The 22,904-nt window shown below is 42.0% G+C and overlaps 1 protein-coding gene across 1 annotated transcript in view; it reads left to right on the forward strand.

The window, feature by feature from the left end:
• p3h2 (prolyl 3-hydroxylase 2) overlaps positions 1-22,904 on the forward strand; it is an 89,005-nt gene that overhangs the window by 24,074 nt on the left and 42,027 nt on the right. The gene's annotated exons all lie outside the window — the stretch shown is intronic.

Below are 22,904 nucleotides of genomic sequence, written 5' to 3' on the forward strand. Positions count from 1 at the left end.
ACGTGCACTTGCTCCATCATAAAATGCTATTTGACAGACAGAATAATTGTTATCTTGCAATAATAATCACACCACCACATTCCAAACAGATGATCAACTTTTAATTATCTTTATTGGCACCGACTGCAAAACAAAATGCTGCTGGGAACATCCACCATTGTGTCTTAAAAGATTGCACTGTTGTGTAATACTGCTGGTCATGGGCGGATTGTGACATGACGGGCCCCTGGGCACAGAAATGTTAAAGGCCCCACCACCTCTCTGATTTTATCATCTTGTGTCTCTTCTTTGTTATTTGTGTCTTTTCTGGTTGTTTTGTGTCTCTTTGTGGTTGTTTTACCCCTTTTGTAGTTATTTTGCATCTCTTTGTGGTCATTTTGTGTCTCTTTTGTACATTTTGTGTCTCTTTGTGGTTGTGTTGCACCCTTATTTTGCAACTGTTTGTTGTCAGTATATGTCTCTTTTTGGTTGTCTTGCCCCTTTTGTAGTTATATTGAGTCACTTGGAGATAATTTTGTGTCTTTTTTTGGTCATTTTGTGTCTCTTGGGGTAATTTTGTGTCATTTTTAGTAGTTTTGCAACTCTTTGTAGTCATTTTGTGTCTCTTTTTGGTTGTGTTGCCCCTTTTATAGTTATTTTGCATCTCTTTGTAGTCATTTTGTGTTTCTTGGGGGTAATTTTGTGTCTTTTTTTGGTAGTCTTTCCCCTTTTGTAGTTATTTTATGACTCATCGAGATAATTTTGTGTCTCTTTTTGGTAATTCTGTTTCTCTTAGGGGTAATTTTGTGTAGTTTTGTTAGTTTTGCATCTCTTTGTTGACATTTTGTGTCTCTTTTTGGTTGTGTTGCCCATTTTGTTGCCATTTTGTATCTCATTGGAGTTATTTTGAGTCTCTTTGAGAAAATTTTGTGTTCTTTTTTGGGTCATTTTGTGTCTCTTTGGGGTAATTTTGTGTCTTTTTTGTTACCTTCGCATCTCTTTATAGTCATTTTGTGTTTCTTTTTAGTTGTTTTGCCCCATTTGTAGTCAGTTTGCATCTCTTTGTAGTTATTTTGTGTCTCTTTTTGTTTGTCTTGCCCCTTTTGTAGTTATTTTTAGTCTCTGAGAAAATTTTGTGGGGTTTTTTGGTCATTTTGTGTCTCTTTAGGGTAATTTTGTGTTTTTTTTGTTACTTTCGCATCTCTTTATAGTCATTTTGTGTCTCTTTTTGGTTGTTTTGCCCCATTTGTAGTCAGTTTGCATCTCTTTGTAGTTATTTTGTGTCTCTTTTTGTTTGTCTTGCCCCTTTTGTAGTTATTTTTAGTCTCTGAGAAAATTTTGTGGGTTTTTTTTGGTCATTTTGTGTCTCTTTAGGGTAATTTTGTGTCGTTTTTGTTACTTTCGCATCTCTTTATAGTCATTTTGTGTCTCTTTTTGGTTGTTTTGCCCCATTTGTAGTTGTTTTAGTCTTTTTGAGATCATTTTGTGTCTTTTTTTTGGACATTCTGTGTCTCTTGGGGGTCATTTTGTGTCTTTTTTGGTAGTTTTGCATCAGTGAAGGTCAGGGGGTGCCATGACACCATGGGATCCTGGGCCCTGTGCCTGGTAGGCCTGTCAGTACTCCATCCACAGTGCTGCTACAGTAGGTGCTGCAGCAGATAACATAGCTGTAGTGCAGATGAGTTGAGATCTGCTGAGCTTTAGTTGGAATCCTTAGAGTACTGTACATTTTTCTGTGTAAGGGTTATAGACCTTTAAAGTGCTGACGCATTAGAAATCCACATGACTCCAATATTTCCTTTCATGTTGCTTTACTGGCAAACCCAAAACTCTTGTAAAGAAAGGCCCAAATGTTTGCTTTTAATGGTCTAAATCAGGCTTTGCCTGGCAGTTAAAGTGGTTTCAGTTAATTATAGGTGTTAAATTCTAAGAATATCTCACATGTTTACGGCACGTTTGCAGCGGTGTGATGTTTTGCCTTGGCACAGCTGAAGTAAATCATAAACTGTGTATAGTAATTAAGTAAATTCCTCACTTTAACTGCAGTTCACACAAACTGAACCACATCTAGTTAAGATGTTGAATGGCAGCCGAGCAACAGTGTTGAGACACATGTCCACCGGTCTTTGGCTACTACTTCCTTGCAGAAAAAAGGCTACTAATTAATGAATCCCGGTGAAGGAGCTCACCTTGTGGGCTGGTTTCTAAGCAGCAGCAGAGATACAAAGAGAACCAATGAGAGACTTGCTTCTCTATGGTTTAGTGGCTTACAGCATCTCTTCACCAAAGAGGAATTTTTACATGGTTTGGGCAGAAGGCTGAATCTTGGAGACTGTGTCATAGTGAGGAAATGAGCAGTTAATTCCCCAAGAGAGTCTGTAATATGGACTCATATTGGGACTAGAGAGAGGAATATGACTTTCTATACAGTAGTGCTATTGTGGCATTGTACAGAAACCGCCTTATGACATCATGTAGATTTTGGACAGTAAACAACTATTCTTTGTTGTACACAGTTTGAGTGGGAAAATCTCGCTACAGGTTATTAGAATTCCATAGTGTAGTTTCTCTGAAGTGAAGTTTTTATTGGTTTTACTACTGGCAGCGTGTCGTTTTATCTTGACAGGTTTTAATATACAGTAGACGGGCAGCTGGCACTAGTTTGACCTGCTGTCATGAAACGGCAGGTCATCTTCTGCGAAGGATCTTTTCAAATTGCTCGACTTTTTAAAGAGTTTATTTTATTAAGCTTTTTCAGTGATGATGCCCTCTGTATGAAGCAGCCTCCTCATCCTCTGTCTCTCCTCACTCTTTAAGTCCTGTGTGGGCCTGTACTCTCAGTGGCCAACAATAACACAGCACTTTTTGTCCTCTCACTTGCCAGTTGAAGTGCGGTTTTCAGTAATGTGTAGACATGTCATACATACACTGAGGCCTCCGTGTTTCATGTTTTCCATGAGCTGCATGCTTCTGCTGTTCAGCTCGGCTGTGGTTTATGGCCGAGGCGGTGAGGCTTTAGTGCGCCGTCAGCCTGTAGGAGGCTTCAGCTAAAGGCTGCATGTGTGGTGTAAGAGGCATAGCCGAGAGGCTCAGTAATGGGATGCACAGGCGCTGAGTTGGCCTCAGACGGCGTATCACTGCCAGGGCAGGATGAGCTCATGTGAATTAGTGGTGCTACAATAGAATTTTAAATGTGGAATGAATGATGCGTATTGTGAAATCATACTTTTCCCAACATGAATTCTGTCTTTTCTTATTCAGAGAGATGTGCCATCTTCACACTAAACACTCTGGACCAGTTATTGCTTTGGCTCAGTGTGTGTGAGTGGGTATGAACGTAATGAGGCATTCAACTGTAGGGATGGGCAATATGTCAATACTGTATCAATATGGTGATGTGATTTTTACGGTGAATTTAGAGTCACCAAGTACCGAGCCTGCATGTCTTTGGACTGTGGGAGGAAGCTGGAGTACCCGGAGAAAACCCATGCTGACACAGGGAGAGCAGGCAAACTCCATACAGAGGGGCTCCCCCACCCCAGGGTTCAAACCAGGAACCCTCTTGCTGAAGCACCAATAGTCAACCCTAGAACTGATATCAATATGGAGGTATTAGGTCAAAAATATTGTGCTAGGTGGTACAGTGTTGCAGTGGTTAGCATTGTTGCCTCACAGCTAGAGGTTTCCTGGTTCAAACCCAGGGTGGGGGAGCTCTCTCTGTGCAGTTTGCATGTTCTCCCTGCATCAGCGTACGTTTTCTCCGGGTTCTCCAGCTTCCTCACACAGTCCGAAGACATGTACGTCAGGTTAATTGGTGACTCTACATTGCCTGTAGGTTTGAATGTGAGTGTAAATGGTTGTCTGTCTCTATGCGTCAGCCCTGCGATAGTCTGGCCTCCATCTGCTTTACAGAAACATTTTTACAAGGACTCCCTAAATAATTATTTATTTAAGGACCATGACCAGAATACATACTGAGTGGGAAATGTTTACAGAAAACTTGGGTGGATAAAACTATGTCGTGACGACACTGTTTTTAACACAGGGATGTACATGATTAGTCAACAAGTTGATTAAATGTTGCTACTCTTGCTAGTAAAAATGCATATAACTCTTTCAAATGTCTCTCATAAGAGACAGCGTTTAACCTCATAGATTAGATTGTGCTCAATATCGACTGTTTTCTGAGTGAGTTCACATGTCTACTTCTGCTTGAACGTCAGGGAAATTAGTCATTTGGAAAATTCCTAGTTTCTGAATTTCTTTTCAAATTGGTATAAGGTATTTTTAAAATGTAACATTGGTCCAGCCAACTCATTGGTCTTGCTCAAAAAAAAAAAAAGGATTGTTGTGTGGTCAAACTGTTTGAAGCATTACAATGAGGTCAGACCACAGTCTCGACTGTTGTTCATATTCAGCTATTTCCTCTGCTGTTGCTTAAGTAGATATAAACCGTGACAGTGGATACTCTGTCGCTGTATCCATTGCCTGAAGATGAGGTATTAACTGTGGAATGGAGAGGGCTTCTGTGCATATTGGTACAGATCTGTTATTGTCTCTCTAGTTAAAGTGAATCACCAGTGTCGGAGTGAAGTTTCTGGAAAAGAAGCCCCCTGGCTCGTGTGTTTTCAATCATGGCAGCCTTGTCTCTAAATCACCCTCACCCTTGTTGTAACCTCACATCTAAGCCCTGAGGCAAACACACATTCCCTCATCATGTGAAGAAGTGCTCCGGGTGAGACAATGGTGGCCTTCTCATACTGTACCTCGTTCTGTTATGTAAGAAGAAAAACCCCAGAGCACTTTGTCACTTTCCCTCACCTGCTTGAGATTAAAAGGCAAGGTAAATGTTTGAAGGTCTCTGGGAATGTCTTAGGCCTGATTTGGTTTTGCCCGTTCCATCACTTACAGCTGTCAGGGCTTAGTGAAGAAATTTACACTCAAAACAATCCTTCATCCTTGGTTATCCTGCGGGCCTCAGAAAGACTACAGTAGGTATAATTTACTGCCTTACAGGCGGCTTATTACAACACTGCGGGTACATACCTTTGTGGATTGTTCGGTGGAAGTTTAGGCACATCATACTGTACCTGTCACCCCCCTGCTTTGTCATTTAGGGATTGTGTTTTGGGAATTACCCTTATTTTGTAAGCATGTTATTATGATGTTTTCAGATGCTAACACATGCATTCAGTAGATGTTTGAACCTCCTCAGGCTATCACATCCATCAAGTGAGTATCTTTTTCCAGTGACGTGATGGTGAAGAAAGTGAAGCTCAGGTTTTTATAACTGTGATTATTATATTTTCTGCCTCTTTCCAGCTATTACTCTTCCTCACAGTGGCACGCATCACACAGATCACAGCAAATTCCTGGCCCCATAATAAAACCCAAACAAAAGATCTGTCATCGGAATATTGTGTCTGTGGACTGCAGTCTGCAAGCTAATGAAGTTAATGAAAACAGCAGTTATGGCAGGAGGCTGAATGCCGTGTCACATCTCCATCCCTGGTGAACGAACGGCAGGAAGACGAGATGAGGGAAGATGTGGCTGGTTTCATTCTCAGGCTCAGTGTGAGCCAGCTGTGAACAGAGAGGAAATGAGGTCAGCTCCCACTCAGGGAGTCACATTTTTGGAACCGCCCACAAAAATAATGATGATGCATTTCTTTAGCTCTTTTTAATAATTTTCCTACATTTTAATGCATGTTTACGGGACACTTGTTGAGCAGGAGAGCCATCAGGTTCAAGTCATAATGATGGTGGTGGTCAAGCTCGCCAGAAAGCTTTTTGTTTTGGGAGGTCTGGAGGAGTCTTCCCCCACCAGATTGCTGGGGATTTCCTCTCCTCCCCTGGGGGCATCCTGTTATCTGAGCAGTGACTCAGTGGAAAGGCCTGCTTTCAGTGGCTGGACCCTCTCCTTCCCTCTAGATTACTACATTTGATTAATGTAGGCAATGTTTCTAATCCAGAACTCCACATTAAAATCTTTGGTTCCATTTTGCAACAATGTACTTGACGTATTTAATCAGGTTAGGGAATATATCCATTGAAGTATAAATCAATCATTCTCCTATAACTTTAGCAGCTGTGTGTGGGATGACTCAGGTCTGGACAAGAGGAAATAAGGAGGGGGAAATTAATATAACAGCTCAACTCTAAAATTTCTTTTTGGGGAAGGAAAAACTGAGTTGTGAAAATTGTTATGCCTGGTTTCAGAAGGTATGAGAGGGTTGAAAATTAAGAGTTCATCTGTTCAGACCGTAGACTGTAAACAAAGACGACTGTATGACACGTTTCCATTTACCCCACTGTACGAAAATAAAGCCAAAATATGCTGGATATAGCCACTGCCATCTTGTGCTGGTGACATCATTTGGAGCCAAAGCTCCTGCCCAAACACTCATCCAACCCAACTGTGAGTACCACTAATCATGAGTGCACTAATTAGTGCACACAGCTGTCAGTCATGATGTCAAATCCCCTTTGTATGGTATCAAATAACTAATTAAAACCAGACTTGAACAAACTGCAAGAACCACTTCAAATGACATCAGCCATCTTTGGAAACATTTATTTGACGTGTACTTTGATCTTTTTAGTTTGGCCTATGTCCCATCCACCAACATAGAAGGGCTGAGCTTTATGATCTATGCTGCAGCCAGCCACCAGGGGACGATTGAGATATTTTGGCTTCACTTTTTGGGAGCTGTCATGTTGTCTATCTTTTTTATGTAGTCCATGGTTTGACCGAATCATTTTATGGATATATCAAATACATAAACATAATTTAAGGTAATTTAGTAGTTTCGAGGACATTGAATGAATTGGCATGAATTGACTAAAGCACTGAACAAGCATTTGTCCAACGCAACAACACTGGAACTTAAGCCTAGTTCAGATCAAACATTTGCAACCAGACAAGATAAAACTTGTAAGTACTTGCAGTGCGCCAGGATGCAATTTTTGCAGGTTTTTTTTGTGTGTGTTTTTAGTCAGTGTGCTGTGTTCTTATGGGGACGTTTCTAGTCCCAAATGTAGCTGCAGAGTGAGCTCTCTGTGTTTTAACGTTGCTGTTCGTTACAGGCAGCTGCAGACCCAGAACCAAGAGTGAGACACAGGCAGCTGCCTGGAGGAAGAGAGGCTTTGCTCAGACAGGCTCCGAGATAAGATTATCTTCTGCCTTCTGCTGAGAAGTGGTGAATTAATCCTTTATTCATCCTCAGTGTAGTTAGCACCTTTTTAGCTTGGAGGGCTAAAAGAACATCTGTTAAAACTCTCACACTCTATGTGGGGAAAAAAAAGAGCGAATGGTTGAATGTTTTTAGTGAACAGCTAAATCCAATTTGACTGACATAATTCTGAGTCAGTGCAGCCCTATTCAAAAATAAAGAGATAAAACTAACATAGTTTGTTTGCTCTGTGCTAGCATGTTGCACCTGGTATATTCGTGTGCATTTGTGTCTTTTCAGGAAAAACCGTTACAGATACAGGGGTTATTTCTGAAATGACCAAACCAGATAAAGCCAAACTGTCTTCATGTCTCTGCTGGTATTTGCTAGCTGTGAGGACCTTATTTCAGAAACAGGATCTGACAGCTTTAACACATCACTGAAAGAGTGATCTCATGCCTTGACAACACTCTGCAGATTTCTCTTGTGTTGGAGCTTCTGATTTAAGTACACACCAGTGAAAGACTGCCTGGCCTTTGCCCTCAGCTTCTAGCCCGACCCTGATTAATCAGACAACAGTTTGGTGAAGCCAGCTCTGTGTTACACAAGTTTCTCCAAAGAGTAATTACCATCACTCTGCCTTAAAAGGAAGGATGCTGATAGAAATATAGGCCAGTTGTGCCCGAGGGCCTCCTGTTAAACAGCTGGGTGGGGTAAACTCTGGACTCCTTGGCCAGTATTTTAGTTAACATGTCATTTAACTCGTCATTTTCTTCTCCTCCCTAGACAGGCTCTTATTAATGCTCGTCCTGCAGAGTCACACCCAAAGTGTGCTTTCATGCTGTAGCAGAGTGGGTTATAGTCACAATGAAAGATGCTGCAAAAGATGAAGACATCTCAAGGACTTGTGGATTTATCCAATAAGGCAAAATTGTATTTGATTTAAACAGAGCGAGATGCAAACATCTCACTGCCAACATCAACATTAACAGCTGTTTGCACCTTGTTCGGCTTATTCTTGTCCAAAAAGGTTTATGAGTAAACTTGTGTTCCTGGGTATCCTGACTCATCGTCTGAGTCTTGTCCAAGTTTAATATCAGACATTTTCCTCTCTTCATTTCCCCCTTTAAGCTCAGCACAATGATCTAATTTTCATGTCTTTAGTAAAGGAAGTCTTGCAGGGGCGACAGCTTCTCGGGTCTGGATCAGGATGTTGGGATCAGCGTGTGTATGTGAAGAATGTGAGTCTGGAATTTATTAATTAATCCCTATCAGACTTCAAGAGACACATATTTATTCATCAGCTTCAGAGATTGTTGAAGTCATGAAGGTACCGGCTTCAGGGGATTTTTAAAAAATATTCTATCAACATATGGTCTATTTTATAATTACAAAAAGATGAACCAGAACTCTTTGTTGTTTGATAGCATGACAGCTCAATCAGCTGAAGCCAAGGTTGGAAACATATGCCCTACTGTATGTCTGTCCAAACTCTCCTTCCAAAAACATTAGGAACTGAATAAGATTCCATGATCCTTGATGTGATCTGAGCACCAGGGGCCAGATGCATAAAACTCTGTGTAGATTCATGACTAAAACTGTTAATGCACAAAGAAAGAAATGTGCATATGAATTCTTTTCATCATATTTATAAAGCTGTACAGATTACTTGATTATTGCAGAGCTGGGCGCACGAGCAAGAGCCTCATTTCCACACCCACAGTTCACCATAAATGTCCTCTGTCTCATTCGACCTGTCAATGACAAATATGGTAAGGAAAGTGCTATTTCACTGACTGTGTTGCATTGGCGAGGTTCTCCAACGGTGCCAGAGCAGCTGTCATTAGACACAGCTGTGGGTATTTGTAGCGTTCTTCACTAATTATCACATTTCTGCAAACCATCAAATTTTAATCATCATCATAATTAAACATCAAAAGGATCATTATTGAGCCATTCATAGTGCTCATGGTGAAACTGACTTAACAAAGTGCTTCACGGGATAAAATCAAATGATCTCTAAGAGGGAGATGAATGTAAATAAAAATACTAATGACACAAATCACATTTAAGTAATTTAAAATTAACTTATAAATGTGCCAACAAGTGGAACTGGCAAACAACCTAAAAACAATGTTATCCGTCTCTCAACTTAAACTCAGTCTCCTCCTTATCATTTTACCCGCAGCTGTCTCAGCTAAAACTGTGTGTACGCCTGGTCTGAAGAATGCATGAGGTGCGCACATTTTTTCCTTGATTAATGCCAGTGTTCGTGAGAGAAAAGGTGTTGGCATGTTATTTGTGAGTACACATTGTTTATGCATCTGGCCCCAGGGTGGCTTATGGCACGAACTGTGGCTTAACCAACAGGAGATTTATGTCCTTGTCATGCTGGCAGAAGACCTTATTTTCTAATGACTTTATGCAGTGATGCAGTGGTTGGCATTGTCACCTCACAGCAGTGGAGTTTGCATGTTCTCCCCAGTGTCAGTGTGGGCTTTCTCTGGGTACTCCGGCTTCCACCCACGGTCCAAAGACATGCAGGTTAGGCCGTAGATTTGATTGGCTGTAGGTGTGAATGTGAGCGTGAATGGTTGCCTATGATAGTCTGGCATCCTGTCCAGGGTGTACCCCGCCTCACCTCTTGCCTAATGTCAGCTGGGATAAGCTCCAGCCTCCCTGCGCCCCGTCACAGGATAAGCGGTTACGGAAAATGAATGAATGAAGAATTAATGAAAGTACGCCTCAGTATGCTGTAAAGCCCTGTGAGGCAAATTGTGATTTGTGATATTGGGCTTTATAAATAAAATTGATTAATTGATGGATTGAGATTGAAATGGGCTTTATTTATGTGTTTGTTTAAATCCATTTTGAAGTTTATAAGGCCAAAATCTACTTTTCTCCATGTTTACCCCCAAAATGAGGGAACAGCTAGTGTAGCATTAGTTGGTATGCTTGGAAAGTGTCAGACGGCAATCAGATAATCTGAAGTCAAATAACTATAATTCAATTACGCCCACAGAACCGGATTAGTATTTCTCACTTCATAATCTTTTATTAGCCTGTTTGTGGCCTACTGGTCTTGGATGTGTGTAGATTTCATTGTGTGGCACATGTGGTACTTTCAGTTGTTGCGAGAACCTTTGAGATACTTATCTGTTATGTGTTTTCTTTCTTGCCCAGTCAGATCGACTGTGTTTTTAGACGTTATAAAGGGTATTTCATAACTCAATCTTCAGGATGTGTTTGTGAAAGAAAGCCAGATGTTAGAGGGGGCTCTGTTGAACACAGTCTGCCAGCTACAACCAGGTTTTTTTGCAGAATAGAAGCAGACTTTTTATAACGAACAGATGTCTAATTTCAGACCTCCTGCGAGTCCGTCTTTGCCAAACCACTTCCTCACAGTAGTTTAACAAGGCAGTGAGTCCAGACCTGAAACTGAGACCTTTGAGCCACTCACCTCTGTAGTTACAGGTGACATCCATCCAACAAATGTCCTAAAATACTCACTCAGGGTTTAATAGTTGCTGACGTCCAGAAGCCTCTCTGTTAACTATTTTAAGTGGCAGCTGGCATTGTTTCCTGCCAGTATCACAACCCTGAAAATAAGTTTTTAAGTGGAACAGAGAGTGACAGAGCTGCCAGAGACTGAATGTTCGAGATTCTTGGAGGAGGAGATCCTCTTAGCCTGCGTTGTGGTGTTTGGCAGAAGAAAACCAGGACTTTGTGTCTCTGTCTGCTTTTGTGCGTTGCTGGGGAGGTGCAGAAGTCTGAGGGGTAAAATGTGCAAAAAGTTGAGGGAGCATCTGTGCCCTTTTCCAAGGGTCGGCGCTCATCATTATTTATCCTCCCTGCTCAATTAGGTTGGGGAGTCTGTAAGCTCTTAACCCTAGCAGGAAGATTGGAGCGCACAGGGGTGGATGTGCGGATACACACATCCATGCATGAGCACACAGATGCTCAAACAAACCGCTGAGTGAGGTGTCCACATGCAAGACTGCACACACAGGCAGGGAAGCTGATGCAGGTGGGACACATCAACAAGCAATAACTCAACACATGCATCCTCCTGCCCACACACACACACTTCTTTTCCACCTCTCTTCAATCCAAGCTGATCTCATAGTGACTCTAGTTTAACCTCGACAGGTAATCTCTGCACATGTTTTTATTTCCCGAGGTGCTGTTTGGAGGAAGGGGCCGGTGTTCAATCGTACAGTAGAAAGTGTGTTGATTTTATTGCCTGTGACCCAGCATGACCGCGGCAGAAACCATTGCCAGGTGGGGCTGCTCCGCCGTGCAGACTGAGGGATGCAGATGGATATCTCTGTCTCTAAGTGTTTCAGGATGGCTGGTACTGAGGCTTTAGCCGCTGTCAGTCATTCACTGTCATGAGAAACAACACACACAGAGACACTTACTCCAAATGGAGTCCTGCTAGTGGGGTTGTTGTTGAGACAGTGTCGGGATAAATTGCGTGCTAACGTTTAGTCGCTATAGGCAGTCATCCAGACAGCCTGTCCATCACTCAGTGAAGCTGTGTCCTAACTACAGGCCTTCAGTGCTCAAGCCCTTTGAATTTTTGCTCATTTTTAAACTGTTTATATTTACCCTGAGGTTTAAAATCCATCTGCTAAAAACATGAAACCAGAAGCAATAAAAATTTAAAGAGTAACAATTAAGACACAAACATTTTTAGCCATGCTAGTGGCGTGACTCTACGGCACTCAGTTGGTCAGTCCACCACTTTGGTCCAGCCTGAAATATCTCAACAACTATTGGATGGACTGTTATAAAATTTGTACTGACAAGTCTACTGAGATTGGTGATGTTCTGTCTTTTCCTCCTGTGCCATCATAAGGTTGACATTCTCATTTTTTAGGGAAATGTTTCAACATCAGTCTGATGGATTGCCATTAATGAGATATCCATGATGCCTAAAGGAGGAATTCTAATGACTCCAGTGATCCTCGGGCTTTTCCTCTTGTGCCACCATGAGGTTCACATTTATAGTATTGAGCGAAATGTACTGTTGAAAGGTTTGTTTGGTACAAACATCTGTATCTTTGGGAAGATTTGTAGTCACTTCAGTCATCCCCTTATGTTTTAATCTAGCAGGGGGCAGCTGTGGCTGTGGCTCAGAAGATGGAGTGGGTCATCTACTAATCTGAAAATCAGTGGTTTGATCCGTGGTTCCTCTAGTCTGCATGTCGAAGTATCCTTGAGCAAGATTCTGAACCCCAAATTGCTCCCAGTGGCTGTTCCATCGGTGTGAGGGTGTTAAAAACTGAGTAGCCTCAGCCACCAATGTATGACTGTGTGTGAAGCGCTTTGAATGGTCAGAAGACTAGAAAGGTGCTATACAGGTGCGGGTCCATTTTCCATTTACCAACATATTTACCAAATACTGTATATCACCAATGACATTCCCATTATCCTCAGCTGTATTTTGTGTTTAGTGCAAATTACCAGCATGCAGAGAAGCAAAATATCCCCATTGTTTTATGTGGTGGAAGTTTTGAATCAAAGTCTTTCCTTAAATAAGTATTTCACTGCTAGAAAGATGGTCTGTCTCTCTTCACAAAACAAGGCAGTCTGTGCCGTGGAAAGACGTCGCAGTGTTGGTGCTATATCACCAGAGAAAACAGAGAAAAACGGCTGTGGCATTTGCTTTTGCTCAAGAGGTAGAAAACCTTCTACTACCACAATGCACTGCGCTGCACCGGACCAATAAACAATGATGATGATGTAATGTGAACTTTTACAGTTAAACAGTGCACTAAAATATGTTCCTGAAAACATTTGAGGCAAGAAATAGGCAAGGCAGTATCAGAATCTTGGTTTATATTTAATCAGCACTTCCTAGTTTTACCGTTTGATCTCAGTATTCTCAGTATGACGCCGGCCTTTTTTTTCCACAAATTGTCATATTACAGCCAAACTGTGCACTAAAATATGTTCCTGGAAACATTTAAAGGGAGAAATGTGAATTACAGTAACAGAATCCTGCGTTTTACAGTTGATCTGAGTTTGGTCTGACTTTGAGAGAGACAGGGAACGATATCTCTCTTGATTTGGTTCTATATTTTTTGTGTCCTAATGCAGAAGTATGATCTGTAGCCCTAGAGCCAGAGAGACGGAGGAAAGTTTACCACTGTTCATTTACACATACTAATCACATTGTTATTTCACAAATCTGCTTTAAAATCAGCGAAGTATCCCTTTAATTTCTAGTTACATCAACTCTGTCATTTGTTTCCATTGTGTCTCGTTGTGCGTCAAGCTAATGATAGCTCAGCCAAGCTGCCATGGTTGCCAGCATTATAAACCATTGTTCCTTTTAAATAATAGGCCTACTGTCTCGACAGTGCTGACAAGTTTGGGTGGTCAGACGCCAGTTGCCACTAGATGTTGTTTAAAAGAATCTTTCTGCCTTTTGTCTGTGTTTTCATGCTGATTAGAAAGTTCATATGAGATCTGTGCAGGCAAACATCAAAATAAGCATCATTTACTGTACGTTTTTATCTGATGCCTGTCAGTCGATCATACACTTCATTGAGGTAAAAGACCTCTAAAGGAAGGTTCAAGGTCTCCACGGGATATGGGATCTTTTCAGAGAAATGAAGATAATTATTTTTGTCTCCCACCGTGCTGTCCTCTGACATGGCCTCAGGTACTGGTGTAAGTCTGGGATTGTGGTAAAGTCTGTTTTGTGTTTTTTGTCCTTTGGTTTTGTTGTTGTTTTAGACACAGCCACTGACATTTTAATGTTTTTTTTTAAAGCATAGCCTCTGTGATTTATAGCCATTGTAGAAACAGCAAACTTCCCTTGGGTTATTTTTGTTCTGTCTAGTTTAAATTGTACTAATTTTTTCATGGTTTCTTCATCTTCAAAGCAACATTCTTTCTGCGTCTCACTGATAAAACTCCAACTTGTTGAGTCTATGATGAAGTGTATATCTTTCAGTCACCTAAACACTCCTAATGTGACATACACATACACACACACACACACACTGAGGGACACCGGGGCTCTCAGTGTGTGGCCACACAGGATTTTCTGCAACAGGAAATAGAATCTAAACAATGTTATCAACAGACAAGCAAATAGTGTAACATTGTAAACAGACTATGTGGGCACATGTGGGCCAGCTCTTTCCTCTTTCCCTTTTTTCTACCTATCAAAGTGGAGAATTCGGGCCCGGACTCAGTTTCTGGGGCTTATGAGTGCTCAATTCCCCTAAATAAGCCTAATCATGGAGACACAGACTTTTACTCTTTCTTTAATTTGGCATGGAATGAAAACCAAATGGACAGACTTGGACTCGACTGGGGTCAATTGGTTTCCATTAGCCTGCACCCACATCGCCAGCGGTCCCAGTACCTCTGACAGCAGAGGCATGTGAGGGGTGCCCTTTTAACAAAGAACAATGGAGGGCAGAAGTAAAGTGGAAGCAGCTTTTCATAATGAGGGATGGAAATCCTTGCTGCTGGAGCCATATTTAAGGTCTCAGGGGAAAAACACATGGAGCATATTATTGCCAGGTCTAGTATAAGATCGTAAGAGATTAGTGTGGCTTTAGTATAGTATGTTTTTATTTATAGGTAAGATTTTGACCGCGGCGTCCTCTGATTCTGTAACTTTCATGTTAAATGCTGCATGTGCTCGGCCAATGACTCTGAAGCTGCAGCAGCAGCAAAGACGAGCCAGCAGCATCGCTGAAATTACAAGTGGGATTCAACTCCTGACTGTTTCATTCATGCTGTACAAAACCACAACCCAGATTACACAGTGCAGTCATGCAGTCTTACCCTGCCCTATTATCAGCCCAACTCACTGTCTCCTTTATGAGGCAAGGCAGTACCACTGTCACCATGCTCACCCCTTCACCACACTTTGGGCCTGGTCAGGCTTTTGATAACATCTCTCATGCATCCAGATTTCCAGATGGTGTAGTAAAACACACCAGTGTTTAAAGACTAAATGAAAGTCCTTAGCTCAGTTTTCCACAGTGGAGATCCAGGGTGCACTTAGGAGTGTGATGCCGTAAGACTTTTTTATTGCCTTTTACCCAGAAACAGCATCTCAAAGCCAGATCAAAGAGTGTCAGATGTTCCTAGAATTTGTCTGTGGTGGACAAATTAGTGAGGGTCACTTTAGTACTGCCTGATGATAACTTAAGGCCCAGACACACCAAACTGACATCAAAGAACTAGTTCTTGGCCAAAAAGTTGCACATATACTGTACACAGATGCAAAGACTACGTCAGTGGCCAACTAGCACGTATGATCTGTGCCTGTGTAAGAGAAAAAACTCTCCATTGCAGGTGGCAGTAGTGTGTCTTCTTCATTCAAAAAGGGGAACTGGAAAACCAACAGAAGTTAGCACATTAATAACACAACCCGATACTGAAAGAACACATTATATTTACCATGCTCTAGCACGGGCATCTGATCGGGATGCCTCCTGGGTGCCTCCTGCTAGAGGTGTTCCAGGCACGTCCAACTGGTAGGAGGCCGCTGAGCAGCACCAGAACACGCTGGAGGGATTAGGAATCTTGTCTGGCCTGGGAATGCCTCAGGGTCCCCCAGGGGGAGTTGGAAAGCGATGCTGGGGAGAGGGATGTCTGGAATACTTTGCTCATCCTGCTGCCCCCACAACCTGTCTTCGGATAAGCAGTTGAAAATGGATGGATGGATAGCAAACATCCATCCTCTGTAGCTCATTCTGCGTAAGAGCTGAATGGCAAAGAAATTAATCAAACCTAATTTGAAACAAGGTTGTTTGCTTTCCTCACTTCCATTTCTCTGCTGGTGCAACTGCCGATCAGAATGATTTCATTCGCTGACAGGCTATGCCATCTGAAGCCTCTAAATCTGTTTTTCTTAAAACAGCATGCCCTTGTTAAAGGTCCAGTGTGAAGGATTTAGTGGCATCTAGTGGTGAGGTTGCAGGACCAAACTACTGAAGCAACACGAAAACATGAATGGCCAGTGTTTGATTTGTTTGTTCTGGGCAACTATAGAGTAATATGGCGGACTCCATGGAAGAGGACCTGGTCTGTATGTAGATATAAAGTGGTCATGCTAAAGGAAAACACATTGACTCTTAGTTTTAGGTGATTTTAAACAAACCAAAACATAGCCATTAATATAATATATACCATTTCTGCCAATAGATGCCCCTAAATCCTATACACTGGACCTTTAAGACTTTGATTGCAGTGATGATTGAATTGACACATCAGAGCTTCTCCTCATTTGTTGGTGGGCTGTAGCTGCCTCCAGCACTGTGTCTCGTCTGAACACCACCTCCGTCACTGCTTGAGAATGTGAGGCATGCTGGTCCCCAGGACGTCTCACCTCTTAGTCATCAGCCTGGACCCCCACACAACCCCCTGACCTCAGCCCTGTCCAGCTACTCACAACCAGTCACATCAAAGGAAGGAAAAGGCAGAGGGGGGAGTCCCCACCTGTGCAAGGGGGCTGAGCTGTAGACAGGAAAAAGTGGACAGGCGCAGACTTGCTTACTTACTTCTTTTACACAACACTTGTTTATCCCTGAGTCTGTAAAACCCAGAGCAGGTAACATTTCTCCTGAAAGTAAACGCAGCACAAACTGATCATTTGGATTTTACTGTTGTGGAGAACATCTGCTCATAGATATGACATAGAGATAGGTATACACACACACACACACACACACACACAGTGGAGATCACATGATATTGATTACTGGACATTTAATGAAAGATCCTAAAAGATTTAAAGATTCCGGAACTTGTGTGTGTGTGTGTGTGTGTGTGTGTGTGTGTGTGTGTGTGTATGAGTTTATTTGGACTGAGCATGCTGTGTGTCAAGAAAACTAGATTTGTGTAATGTGACAGCAGCAACAGGAACATGTCATGTTTATGAAGGGAGTACAAATCACTTGTAGAGGCCTCTGAGGAGATTTACCTCCGTCACCCTGTGGGGGGCTCTTAATTACATCCACCCGTTAAGCTGAAAAGAAGGTTATGTTATTTAGAAGTAAGATATCTCAAATAGTTATGAACTGGTTAGATGTCATGTGGTGGAAAGAATATTGATTAAAGCTCGAGGGAGAACAAACTCTTTTGGATCGTCCTGTAGTTGACTGGGTTTCAGCCATAAGGGGGCTTTCACACTGCTGCACAGTAACTGGCTGTCTCCAGTCATTTCAGTGCAGACGTTCACTGAAGCACGACGGCTGTGTATCTGTGTTAATCTGGCAATATGATTTGTTTCATGATACAGGTGTTACAATACAATATATTGTGATTTGCTGTGATACTGCAAGCAATGCCATATCTTGCGATTTTCTTGTGTGTTATTTTAGGAAAAATCATATATAAAGAACACACAGTCGTATATGTAAAAAATGACTTTTAAATGCAATCAGAAAAAGGGGGATCTGGATTTGTATTTTACAAAGTCCCTGTGGGGAGGGAGGACCTTGCAGGTGGGCGGTTATTAACGTGTTTTCCACTGTGAAAGCAGCTTAACGGTTGTGCTGTGTCAGAGAACAACTCCTCTGTAGACCTGACCTCTTCTTCTGTAGTTGGAAAGCTTGGTGTGCTTTATCATGCTGAGACAACGTCATCGCCGGAACACACTTTGCAAAGTGCTTCACAACTGAGGATAAAATGAGTATGTAAATAAATGTCTTCACTTCAAGCTTCCTGACATATTGCTACTCTAGGCAGGAAGCTTAAAGTGAAGATTGGCTTTTATTTTTGAAACAAGTCCTGCTTTACGTCCAGTGCTAAGTAAACTTGTGGAAGCTACTTTCTGACTGAGATTGATTACGGTGACATATTGTATATGCATGCAACCTCCCCCATTTCACATAGCCTTAATTCTGTATACCATGCATCTCTACGTTTTATTACAAATGCAAAGTAACTTATCTATGCATTCTTTATGTGTTGGCGGGTTGGACATCATTGACCACTTGCAGACAACAGCACTGGTATATATATTTATCTAATAAGCAATATTGGGCAAACTTCCGGCCTACCTCTGCACCTTCAACTCTGGTAGTTCCTAGCTACACTTCTCTAAATGGTTCCTTTTTAATGTACCCTGGGATTTAACAGATTTGGACATGGAGCAATCTTCAGAAAGATTTTATGTTAGAAACACTTTTATCCATCGATGAATTTAAGGGCATCATAAAGAATGTGGTGACAGAGACATGTGCTTGTTTTCTTAAAGGGTCAGTTTGTAAAATGGGTTGAAAACAGTGACATCAGTGGTCAAATTCTAGATTGCAGTGCTCACTCGCTCACCACTCCCGTCGGGTAAATGACGGTGGCCTCGTAGGGACAAAAAGCCTTGCGCACAAGTTTTTCAGGAGTAGGTCTATCTAGTGACGAGGTGAATGTTTATTTAGAAATCTAAACCATGTTACAATATTGTAATGAATCCCTCACGAGCAGGAGACCAGAGGAGCGTTCGGGAAAAAGGCCAGTTTATTTGAGCACTCCAAAAACTCCAGTAACACTCCAGGGGGTAAAAGACTCCGTCCCAAACTCTGACTCTTCTGGCGTAACAGACACACTTCATACACACATACTCGTTTACTATACCGAGTGGGGACCCCCTCCCCTCTCTGCTCCACCAGTCTCCAGCCCGCACACTGACTGACAGCGTAGCCTGTAAACAGTGCTCAGCTGTTTATTTAGCCTAGCAATATCTCAGGATTATAGTAGCTGCAATGGACGACTTTGAACGCGATTGTGAAGAGTTTCTTGTAGCGGACACAGACCCAGAGCCATACCTGTTTGAGCCGGAGCATACAGATGAGGAACTCCATGTGTTTGATGCTGAGCGGGTGAGAAGAGAGGCTGAATGCACAGAATGGGATTCGGTGCTACTGCTACCATTGTTGGGGAGATATATCACCAGGAGGAAAAGCGCCACAGAGAGTGCATCACAAGGAGTGAAGTTGCGTCTTCTTTTCCTCGCAGATGACGGTTCGGGTTCATTCTCTCCTGTTGCGTGGTAAGTGTGGTCCATTCGCAAACTTTATAACTAAAAAAACTTTTCACTACTCTCTATCGACGAACTACTAACACTCTCTGCTGTTTCCTCCTCCTTCTTCCTTCCTTCCGCTGTCTTCGTTGGTTTATTTATACACGCGAAACGCGTTCTCTGGCTGGCTGGATTGTCCACTCGGTCTGCCGAACATACATGGCGGCACAAGATGGCGACCTCTCTAAAGCAACGCCCTTGCTATATATATATATAAAAGCATAATTATAAGGCTACGAAAACCAAACGAATTTTATTTTATAGCGATTATACACTTGTATAAACATATTAATGGGTAGAAGATTCAGATTCAGATTCAGATTGACAATAAACCATGCCAAATATTACACACTGGCCGTTTAAGGGACCACTAGCCTATGTTTGAATAGTTGTTGTTTTATTGTGGATTTTTGTATTACATGTTGTATTTGTTGCATTTTAAATATGTTTTGATTGGCTGCTACCTTTTAATCTCAATGGGACTTCCTGGAAAAATGAATGTTAAATAAATAAAATGTATATAAATGCAGCACTCCTAAGAAATTAATCAAAATGAAGTCTCGACAAGGGACTTTGATTTTTTTTTGTAGACCACAAAAAGTAGTAACTCAATCAGTGAAATTGGCAACTTAAAGAAACAGTCTTTTGTTTTTAGGTTACAGTACATCTCTCACCTCATTTTTCCGCTTTATCATTTTGTCTGAATCTGAGTCTTAAATAAAGTGTGTACATGTTGTTTGAGGTATGCATGAGGTGTGTACATTCTCACTCAATGTGTGGAACAGTGCATCATTATTATTATTTTAAAGCTATGTAGTTAAAGGCTCTCCAATACTCAGAGGGCATCCACCCTTATACTCCAACTTATTGTTCTTTATTCACTTCTCTGTCTACAGGAGAACAGTGTAACAACGCTTTCTGCAGTAAAAAATAACTTTCCTCGTGTTCTCGTGTACAGGCACTCGTATAAAAGAGTTACGGCCGCTCGCTCGCACACCGTCCGACAGACACGGCCTCTCACACATGCAAACAAATTCACAAGTTTAGGTTTTCTCACACATCTGTCCACACACTCCTACTCGCAGCGAGTGTGTGTGTAAAAAAGCCAGATGAAATGCAGCGGTGTATCGACCCCCTGACACAACAGCGTGGCCGGGTTTTTACAAACAGCACCCCAGAGGGAAGTGGTGACGGGCTGAGAAAGTGTCTGAAATGAGGTCTTGTCAGCTTTTTTCTCTCGACACTTCCACTGAAGATTTATTTGCCTTCTGCATCATCTCATTATGTGCGGAGTGTATTTTGACGGATAAATGCACTTGCAGTAAATTTAAGTTATTGTCGCATGAACGCAGTCAGTGCCAAGATCTCCCAGTGGGTGAATGTAACAGTTTGTGTCTGGGTGTGTGCGTTTGTGCACATGTTCATGCAAAGTTCTTTACAGTTGGACCTTAAATCATTTCTGGGTTGTTAGTTGGGTTTCCAACTATGCTGAGAATTTCTTCTATCCACAATAATGGCTCCAGCCTGTCAGCGCAGTTTACACCCAACGCTTTGTTCTTAAAGGTTTTCATTCTAACATTCCTAAATGGCCTTAATGAATTTAATGCACAGTGATTTATGTACCGCCATTAGCAACTATATTTCTCTGTTCACTTGACATAGCTTTTAATGGTTTTGTTGTTGTTTTGGCTGTTTGTCTTTTTTTAATGGACAGCACAACACAGAAAGCCTCCCTCTATTGTTCCAGATTAATGAGAAGCCAGAGGCCAGTCTTAAACAAGCTGGTGGATTTACTCTGTAGTGAAAAACAACCCAAATCATCTCAGCTGGTGATGGATGCCTCCCTCTTCATCACTGAAACAACCCAAATGCCCTGCAGACCAGGCAGAACAGTGCACGACCTCAAGCAACAGGTGTCCCTTATTTTGCTGCAGGAAGAGAAGGGACTAGAAACATCAAGATTTCTCTAACCACTGCAGCTGAAAGTCACTCTGCCTACATCTTCTGAACTGGAATCTGCCTTTTGCCTCCCGCTGAGTGTTTACACAGCCAACCTGCAGCTCTGGCCTCCCTTTTGCAGCTGAGCACTAAGCTCATCTCCCCCTTCTCCCCCCCTGTAAAGTCTGACTGTTCAACCCCGGAGGGAGCATATCCTGGATCCGGTTGCATCCTCTCTGGCGGTGGTCTCTGCAGGGGAACTGAGTTGTGTAACTCCAGGGGAGGTAGCGAAAGGGAAACAGACTCCACAATATCTTACCTGGTCAGCTCATGGGAAGATGATGTTTATGTTATGGGCAAGGGATTCACTACATGGCCTTTTTACGATTTTGTCATTAGACACACTTAAAGGTCCAGTGTGTAGGATTTAGGGGGATATATTGGCAGAAATGGAATATAATATACTAGGTATGTTTTCGTTAGTGTAAAATCACCTGAAAATAAGAATCGTGTTTTTGTTACCTTCAATTGAGCTGTTTATATCATACATAGGGAGCGCGTCCTCATCAATGGAGTCCGATTTGTTGCACCATATTTCAACAGTAACAGAGAATGGACGAAGCAAACACTGGCTCTAATATTATAATAAAAAAACAACTTTATTTATATAGCACCTTTCGTGCATGATAAAACTAAACGCATTTAGAACACAAGGGAAAAAAAACCAAATAACATAAAATTTAATCTAGTAAAAGATAAAATAAAGATAATAAGTGGGAAATAACACGAATAAGATAACAACAGAATAGACAGTCAGCTCAGATAAAGTCAGGATATGCTTTCTGATAGAAGTATTTTTTTAGGAGCGACTTAAACGAAGCCAGTGACTCAGACAGCCTTATATCCTCGGGCAGGTCAATCCAGAGCCTCGGGGCCCTGATTGCAAAAGTTCTGTCCCCTTTGGTCTTCATTCTGGACTCTGGGACAAGCAGAAGACCTCTGCCCCAAGATCTCAAACTACGCAGAGGTTCAAAAGGGACTAACAGGTCAAAAATGGAAATTAGAGCCAGGCTTTAATTTTGGAGAGGACGAGGTCTCTGAGAAAACTTTGGCTCCTTGTAAAAACCTCCTGCAAATCTAGATCTTATGTTATGAGAGAAAAAAGGTGAGCACACATCAGCAGGTGCTGGGTTAGCAGCCTGTCAGCAATGACCCAAACACCGTCGGAGAAACACTGATTCATAGCTTGAAATCATCTTGTCTGTTGGTTTGAGCGAGGAAAAGACCTCCACATGAACAAAGAATCCTGCAACCTGCAATCATCACCGTTAGATGCTACTAAATCCTACATACTGCTCCTTTAAGCAGGCTCTCTAATGAACGGCTGAGAGAGGCTTTATATAACGGACCCCTGGTTGTCATGTTCTGCTGTGGGCTTAGTCTCAGCTCGCATACCACCAGCAGCTTTACAAAGAGACTGAAGGAGGTGCATTCTTCCCTTCTTTAGGTAATCCCTAAATCATGCAGGCATTTCTGTTTTTGCTTACTCTCTTGGCCATTTCTTGACCTTTACCATACAATTTCCTGAAGTATGCCTGGGGAGTTTTTGCTTTTTCCAAGGTTTGGGGGTGGTGACTTGATTGATGGGCTGATTTTTATGATGAAATATTGGAGAGGACCACTCCGTCATTGTTTGATTAAGCCCCCCAGAGAAAGGTGTATCCATTACCTCACCAGAGGAGGGAGGCTCAACCATGTTT

This window comes from Epinephelus fuscoguttatus, linkage group LG10 (genome assembly GCF_011397635.1).
Source record: "Epinephelus fuscoguttatus linkage group LG10, E.fuscoguttatus.final_Chr_v1".
NCBI classification, from domain to species: Eukaryota; Metazoa; Chordata; class Actinopteri; order Perciformes; family Serranidae; genus Epinephelus; species Epinephelus fuscoguttatus.